A 7,352-nucleotide genomic window follows, 5' to 3' on the forward strand; every position below is an offset into this window, starting at 1 on the left:
TGGGGCGGGGCGAGGAGCGTGGCTGGGGACCGTGACCTACGAGGGACCTTGAGGTAGGGGGACACAAGGCTGGGACACTGGGACACGAGACAGGATGGTGATTTAGCACTGTACTGAATGGGGTTAGTGTGTGAGGGACAGACGGGACAAAGTAGTGGGGAGTGAGAGGGACATGGCGTGAGGTGAGGTGAGATGAGGTGATGTGATGTGAAGTGTCGGAACAGCAACACCCGCCTTTGGTCGTCCAGTGCTGCAGTCGGGAGGAGGATTTGCACAATGGACTGAGGAGGGGGAGGTGCAGGAGTGTGTATTACCCAAAGTTGTGGCTCCGCGCATGAGCATTCCCACCTCCAGTCCTGCCTCCACCACGCCGCTCCACCCCCACATGCTCCCTCCACCCCGCCTCCCTCCCTCTCTCCCTCACCTACTCAGCCACATTTGCCGAACTTAATAAAATGTTGCCGCGACATTCAAGAGTAATGTAATACGATAGTGATGTGGATATCGGCGGCGGGACGACAGGGGAGCGGGTACTGTGCGGTGCCACGTTCGACTCGAGAAGAGGTATTCTGTCCCCTTGTGATGGCTGGCTCAGTGTGGCGAGACCCTTGCCAGGGGATGGGTGTGCGCCGCCGCCTCTCCGCTAGTACCAGGCTCATACACCCTAGAGCACGATATTAAAACTCTCCGCTGCCCTTTATACATGATATCAGGGCCTTGTTTGCCTCGCTGAGCCCTCCACGCCTAATACCGCGCCCCTTCATCCCTCCCTTAGATACCCGTGTTTTAGATACCGCGCTGATAAAGGGGAGTAAATGGCCTTTTCCGTCTCTGGACAGCTCTGTGCAGTAGCTGGAGGCCGGCTGTAAAGTGTTGTGTGAGGCAGCCAGTGTGTGTGTCATGCCCAGTCTGCCCGGGCACCTCGCCTAGTTCCCCACCCACCTCCCCTCCCCCATCAGTCCAACCCGTAGTGCCCACCATGACCCTCCACCGCCACTACCATCGCCGCCACTGCCGTCGCCACCACCACCACCTCCGCCCCCTTCACCTCAGCCTCCTTCGCGCCCTCTAAGCCAGACACATGGATCGAGAGGCCCATAAGTAAAGGCGATAGTGAGTGAGTGAGAGTGAATTTGTGAAGGAGTGAGGGAGAGAGTGCCAGCAAGACAGTGGAGTGCCGCCTCATCCCCGCATCGTCAGCCCTCTCCACCCCCCCTGTCGAGACACACGGACGGAGGAACACACAAAGAAATAGGATTCCAGCGACGCCTTCAGAATGTGTGAGGTAAGGAACACTCATAAACGTAACCTTTCATGCGACGCTGCCCTTGCTCTCCCTCAGCCTTCAGGTAGCCGGCGCTCCTGCTGGCGAAGGCGATGGAGGCAAGCAGGGAGGGAGGGCAGGGCGGCGAGCAGACACACGGACGCCTAACCTGCATTAAAAAGTTATTTGTTGCTTTAATGGCCGAGGGTAGAGGCACGCGCGACGCCCTTCACGCCATTCGGAAAGAAATACTATGTCAAACCACCACCCCTTCCTCCTCCTCCTCTGTGTCTTGGGTCCACCGTCGAGGTAACCACTTGTTCCGACTCGGCCGCCTCCATCTTTTACAACTCCCAAGCCGTAATCACGTCTGCTGGATGTAATCTCAGGTGTAATTAGCGTTGATAATTGTAATTGGATGCTGATTAATTACCGCCCCGAGAAGATACCTTACCGACCCAGTATTTTTAGCCCATGGTCTTGCCGCAGCGAGTTGTTATATTTTCCTTCTAACGTATAATTAACTAAGACCTTACCTGTGGTGTAGCCAACGTTCTGAAGACAGCACGTGCCAGGGGCGGTGTGTGGGAGAACCAAGGAAAGGAGAAGGGAGAGGAGGAAGAGGAGAAAGGTTGGGGGTGAGAACAGAGGGTGATGAAGGGCTTGTCAGGGGTTGACTAAGGACCTGTGACAATAACAAAGCCAGCGATGCCTAGGGTTATGGTAGGGCGGTGAAGGGCTTATCAAAGGTGGATAAGGAGACGTGATAGCAGAGGAGCGGGTGAAGGGCGACATCAAGGGTGAGGACATGATCAAGGACTCGGTGTCAGGAAGGGATAAGGATAAGGATGTGATAATAGGGTAAACCGAGGGACAAGGAGGAGAAGGGATCCGTAAGAGGCGTGGAAAGGATATGATATTGCACCTGTCAGAGGGAAGGATAGGAAGACATCAGCTCAAGGAGGGGAAAGGTGATTTAGGATAAAGACAAAAATAAAAAGAATAGCGTCAGTAAAGAAAGGCAAAAAGGAACATGGAGATAAGCGAGATAGGGTAAAGATAGATAAGAAAGCAAAGAGAACAACAGATCATCAGATAAACACCATAAAAAGAAAAAAAAAACAAGACAAAACAAGACAAAAAATAGAAAGAATAATGAAAATAGATAATAGATAACAGTAATGAACTAATGAGTGAGAGCGATTAAGATCAAGAGTGGAAAGAGAGAAACAGTAACAAGGAGAGATCGGACAAAAGATAATACACAAACAATGGAGGAACGACAAGAATGAGCTAAATAAGACACGGTAATGAAAAAGGAAACAGTGATAAGGATGGATAAAAGAGATCACATGAAGTCTGAGAAGATGATAAAGTGACGAGGGTGACAGTGTAAGTCGTGTACTGAGAGAGAGAGAGAGAGAGAGAGAGAGAGAGAGAGAGAGAGAGAGTGTGTGCAAATTTTTTCAAGATATATGCAGGAAATTATAAAAGAACAGAAACAAGGTCCACTGATGATTAAAGTAAAACACACACACACACACACACACACACACACACACACACACACACACACACACACACACACACACACACACACACACACACACACACACACACACACACACACACACACACACACACACACAGCAGAATATCCCGGTGCTCTGAAGGTCGTTGAAGAAGATGAGGAGGAAAACATAAGTAGATGGAGGAGGAAAGGAGAAGGAGGAGGAGGAAGATGAAGATAAAGAACAGCTTAGCGGAAGACTGAAGAAGAAAAAGGCAAGAGAATAAATTTGGTAACTGGAAAGAAAATCACACACACACACACACACACACACACGCACACGCACACACACAAACACAAACACAAACACACACAAATTAAACGGCATAAAGAGAAAGGAAAAGAGGAAAACCAAGAAACGAAGCAGGAGAACAAGAACAAGAGGATAAAGAGGTACAAGAGGAAGAGGAAGAGTAACACTGGTAGGTTCCCGCTGCCTGTAATATTCCTCCTCCCGCTATTATCTCCGTCAAGTGGAAAATATTCAAGTAGCTTTGTAATTATGAGCTGAATAAGAGCCGACCTAAGGAGTCTCTTAAATGCGCGCCATGAAAACCTGTCTGGAATTTACTAAACAAGATCATTAACGTGATTTACTGATGGTGAGAGAGAGAAAGAAATAATGAGAACTTGGAGATTCACCGCAGAAATGAGTACAGAGATGAATGAGGTGATTAAATGATGGAAAATGTAAATGGAGATGAAAAAGGCTAAACTAAGAAGAAAAAAACTGATTGAAAGACGTTTAAAGGAAGAAATAAATGAGAATTGAGAGAAATATCGCAGAAATTAGTAAAGAGATGAATAAGGTGATTAAATGACGGAAAATATAAATAGAGATGAAAAAAATGCTAAAGTAAGAAAGAAACTGACTGAAAGACGCTTAAAGGAAGAAAATAAACGAGAATTAAGAGAAATATCGCAGAAATTAGTAAAGACATGAAGGAGGTGAATAAATGACGGAAAATATGAATGTAGATGGAAAAAAATGCTAAACTAAGAAAAAAAAACTGAAAGACGTTTAAAGGAATGGATAAATAAGAATTGAGAGAAATATCGCAGAAGTTAGTAAACAAATGAGGGAAAAGGTGATTAAATGACGGAAAATATGAATGTAGACGAAAAAAAAAAAAGCTAAATTAGAAAGAAAAAACCTGAAAGATGTTAAAAGAAAAAAATAAGGGCAGAGATTCGCCGCAGAAATTAATGAGTAACATAGATGAAGGAGGTTATTAAATGAAAAAAATAATTATGTAAGTCGATATAAAACTGATAAAATAAGAAGAAAAATCTGACTGAGAGACGTTAAAAGGAAGGAAAATCATGAGAACTGAGAGAATTACAGTAAAATAAAAAAAAGAGTAAATCGATAAAGGAAACATAGATGAAATAAGTGGAAATACGAAAGTAGATTAAAAAAATAATTAAATGAGGAAAAGAACTGACGAAGAAGAGGAAAAATAATGAATACTGATAGAACTACCTTAAAAATGAGTAAAAATGAATAGATAAGCAAATAAACAAAGGAAAAGGATGACATGACAGAAATGGCAGGAAAATATGAAAATAGGTAAAAAACAGAATGAGGAACGATGAAAAGAACTGACGAAGGAGAGAAAAAATGAAGGGATAGGACTACCATAAAAATGGGTAAATAAGTATATAGACAAAGGAAAAGATGATGAAATGATGGAAAATATGAAAATAGACAAAAAGGAATGCGAAACGAGGAAAATAATTGACGAAGGATATAAAAAAGATAATAGACCAATAGAACTACCAAAAATGAGTAAATAAGTATATAGACAAAGGAAAAAGATGAAATGAAAGAAAATATGAAAATAGGTAAAAAATAAAATGAGAAACGATGAAAAAACTGACGAAGGAAAGAAAAAATAATGAAGACTGATATAATTACCGTAAAAATGAGTGAATAAGCATATAGACAAAGGAGAAGGTGATGAAATGACAGGAAAATATGAAAATAGATCAAGAAAATGCGAAACGAGGAAAGTAATTGACGAAGGAGAGAAAGAAAAATATTGAGAACTGACAGAATTACCGTAGATATGAATAAATGAATGATGAAATGACGGAGAATAGGAAAAAATGATGATGAATTGACGGATAATAGAAAAAAACAGATAAAAAATGTATACTGAACGGAAAAAAATATGGCAGAAAGATATTAACCCCTTTAGTACCATAACGAGTGATCATATTCATTGTGGTTACTATTTGGTGATTTTATACAACTTCAAAAACTTGTGTGGGGACTGAAATAGTAAAGACTCTGACCATTAATCCTCTGACCCCCATAGACCCTTCCTAATGTCAATAAAATCGTCTAATCATGTCCAAAACTCAAGGTAGAAATGCGTCCCAGTACTGAAGGAGTTAGAATAGTGAAGACTCTGACTTATGATGGACACTACTTAATGTAATGTGTACCGTAAAGATGTACTGCGGCCGTGGGCATTGTTCCGCTACCCCATGCCACGCCACACATTCCGTTGTACTCAACGCAGCTTGGAGTACACTCACGCTCGCCTGGCAATCTACTTGCCTGCCTTTCTTTGACTGGTCCTCCTGTCAAGCACAGCCAGTCTACCTCTACAGTCTACTGTCTACAGTCACACTCCAGTGTGTAGACTGTAATTCTGCATCATCACGCAAACTACAAGCTTCATTCAAGGCGCCCAGACTACAAGTCTCTGGCCGCCGGTTACTCATCAAGCCTCCACGCGCTCGCTACCAAGTATTTTGAATTCCTACAATAAACACAGGGAAGCTTCCCCCTGGTGTTTCTTTCCATCACACCTGCATATGTCGCTGGTGCCACTGGTACCAGGACAGCCTATTAATCTTCTGACCTCCATAGAGCCTTCATAATGTTAATAAAATCGTATAATGTCCAAAACTCAAGGTAGAAATGCATCCCAGTACTGAAGAGGATAAAACACTGAAGACTCTGGCCATTAATCTTCTGACCGCCATAGACCCTTCGTAAAGTCAATAAAATCGTCTAATCATGTCCATCAAGTTAGAAATGCGTCCCAGTACTGAAGGAGTTAAGACATATAAAGATATCATAATAAACGGAGAAAAAAAATCAGCAAAACTAAAATAAAGACTAGCAAGATAATGGTCGAAAAAAGAAATGGATAAATAAACGAGAAAATAGTGATTAAATTAAAAGAAAAGAATGTATTTGATCTGAAAATTATTATAAAAGAAATTTCTGCTAAGATGATGAATATTAATGAGGGAATAGATAAATGATCGATAAAGAAGTGAAAAAGTTAGTTAATGAGAGAAACTGATGTTATGAAAAGAAGAAAATGTAATAGATAGGAAGAGAGAGAGAAAGAGATACCTAATCCTAAGTATGTTTCAGTCCCTCAATGTAATCCTCTTTACGTTACAAAACACTGAAATAACTGACTGCAAAAATAAAGCGAATAAGAAGTGACAAGTGTAAATTAAATGAATGAAAGGCAGGACATGATGGGAAGTGATTAGAGAGGACAGCAGTGCAGAAAGATTAACTGCTGCTGTGTTCTGGTGGAGGGAAAACACAAACTGGAACAAGAAAAAAAGGACAAAAGCAAAGAAAACAAGAAAAGAGAAAGAGACAAAATAAGAAAAGCGGAAGAAGAAAGGTATTGTAAGCGAGAGAGAGAGAGAGAGAGAGAGAGAGAGAGAGAGAGAGAGAGAGAGAGAGAGAGAGACAACACAAAAGCGATGAAGAAGAGTACGAATAAGAAGAACAAAGCAAGAAAATAGACGATGATTAAAAAAAAAAAAAAAACAGGAAGAAGAAAACGAAGAAAAAAAAGAAACAGGAAGAAGAAAAAAGAAAATAAAAGAGAATGAACGAACAAGAACAAAATTTCAAGAACAAGTAAGCGAAAGAAAAAAATAAATAAATAAGGGAAGATATAAAAAAAGATGACAATGAAGAATAAAATGTAAAAAAAAGAACAAGAACCACAAAAATAGTAAGGAAAAAATAAAAAAGATGACGATGAGGAATAAAATAGAAAAAAAACCAAGAACGACAAAAATAATAAGGGAAAAAAACGACGATGAAGAATAAAATAGAAAAAACAACAAGAACGACAAAAATAATAATAAGAACAGTACCAGTGATAAAAAGTGAGAAGAAATAGGAGGGCGAGGGAGACACGACGGAGGTGCGTGTGAGATGTTACTTCCAAATCCATTTTTGCTTATGGGGCGAAAAGTTGGGAGCGGTTTGTGATTTGAGAGATAGAGCAGGTAGGGCAGGTTTCTCTCTCTCTCTCTCTCTCTCTCTCTCTCTCTCTCTCTCTCTCTCTCTCTCTCTCTTTTACCATATTTTTACACATTTTCAAGTTATTTTCTCTTATCATTTTCTCCTTCACTTGTTCCTCTTGTTTATCCATTGATCTCTCTCTTCTCGTCGTGGTGTATGGCGTTGGTAATGATGAATGGTTGGCTGAATACAAAGGCAAGTGAATACAAAGGCAATGGTAT

General features: G+C 41.4%; 1 protein-coding gene across 1 annotated transcript in view; it reads left to right on the forward strand.

Annotated features, from left to right (window-relative positions):
* Positions 1-238: 238 nt before the first annotated feature.
* The window catches only part of LOC123506530 (potassium voltage-gated channel protein Shaw-like), a 227,625-nt gene continuing 220,511 nt past the window's right edge, over positions 239-7,352 (forward strand). Inside the window, exon 1 of the mRNA XM_045258686.1 lies at positions 239-1,285. The gene's annotated coding sequence lies outside the window, so the exon portion shown is untranslated. The remainder of the gene's footprint in view (positions 1,286-7,352) is intronic.

Source organism: Portunus trituberculatus, chromosome 20 (genome assembly GCF_017591435.1).
Source record: "Portunus trituberculatus isolate SZX2019 chromosome 20, ASM1759143v1, whole genome shotgun sequence".
NCBI classification, from domain to species: Eukaryota; Metazoa; Arthropoda; class Malacostraca; order Decapoda; family Portunidae; genus Portunus; species Portunus trituberculatus.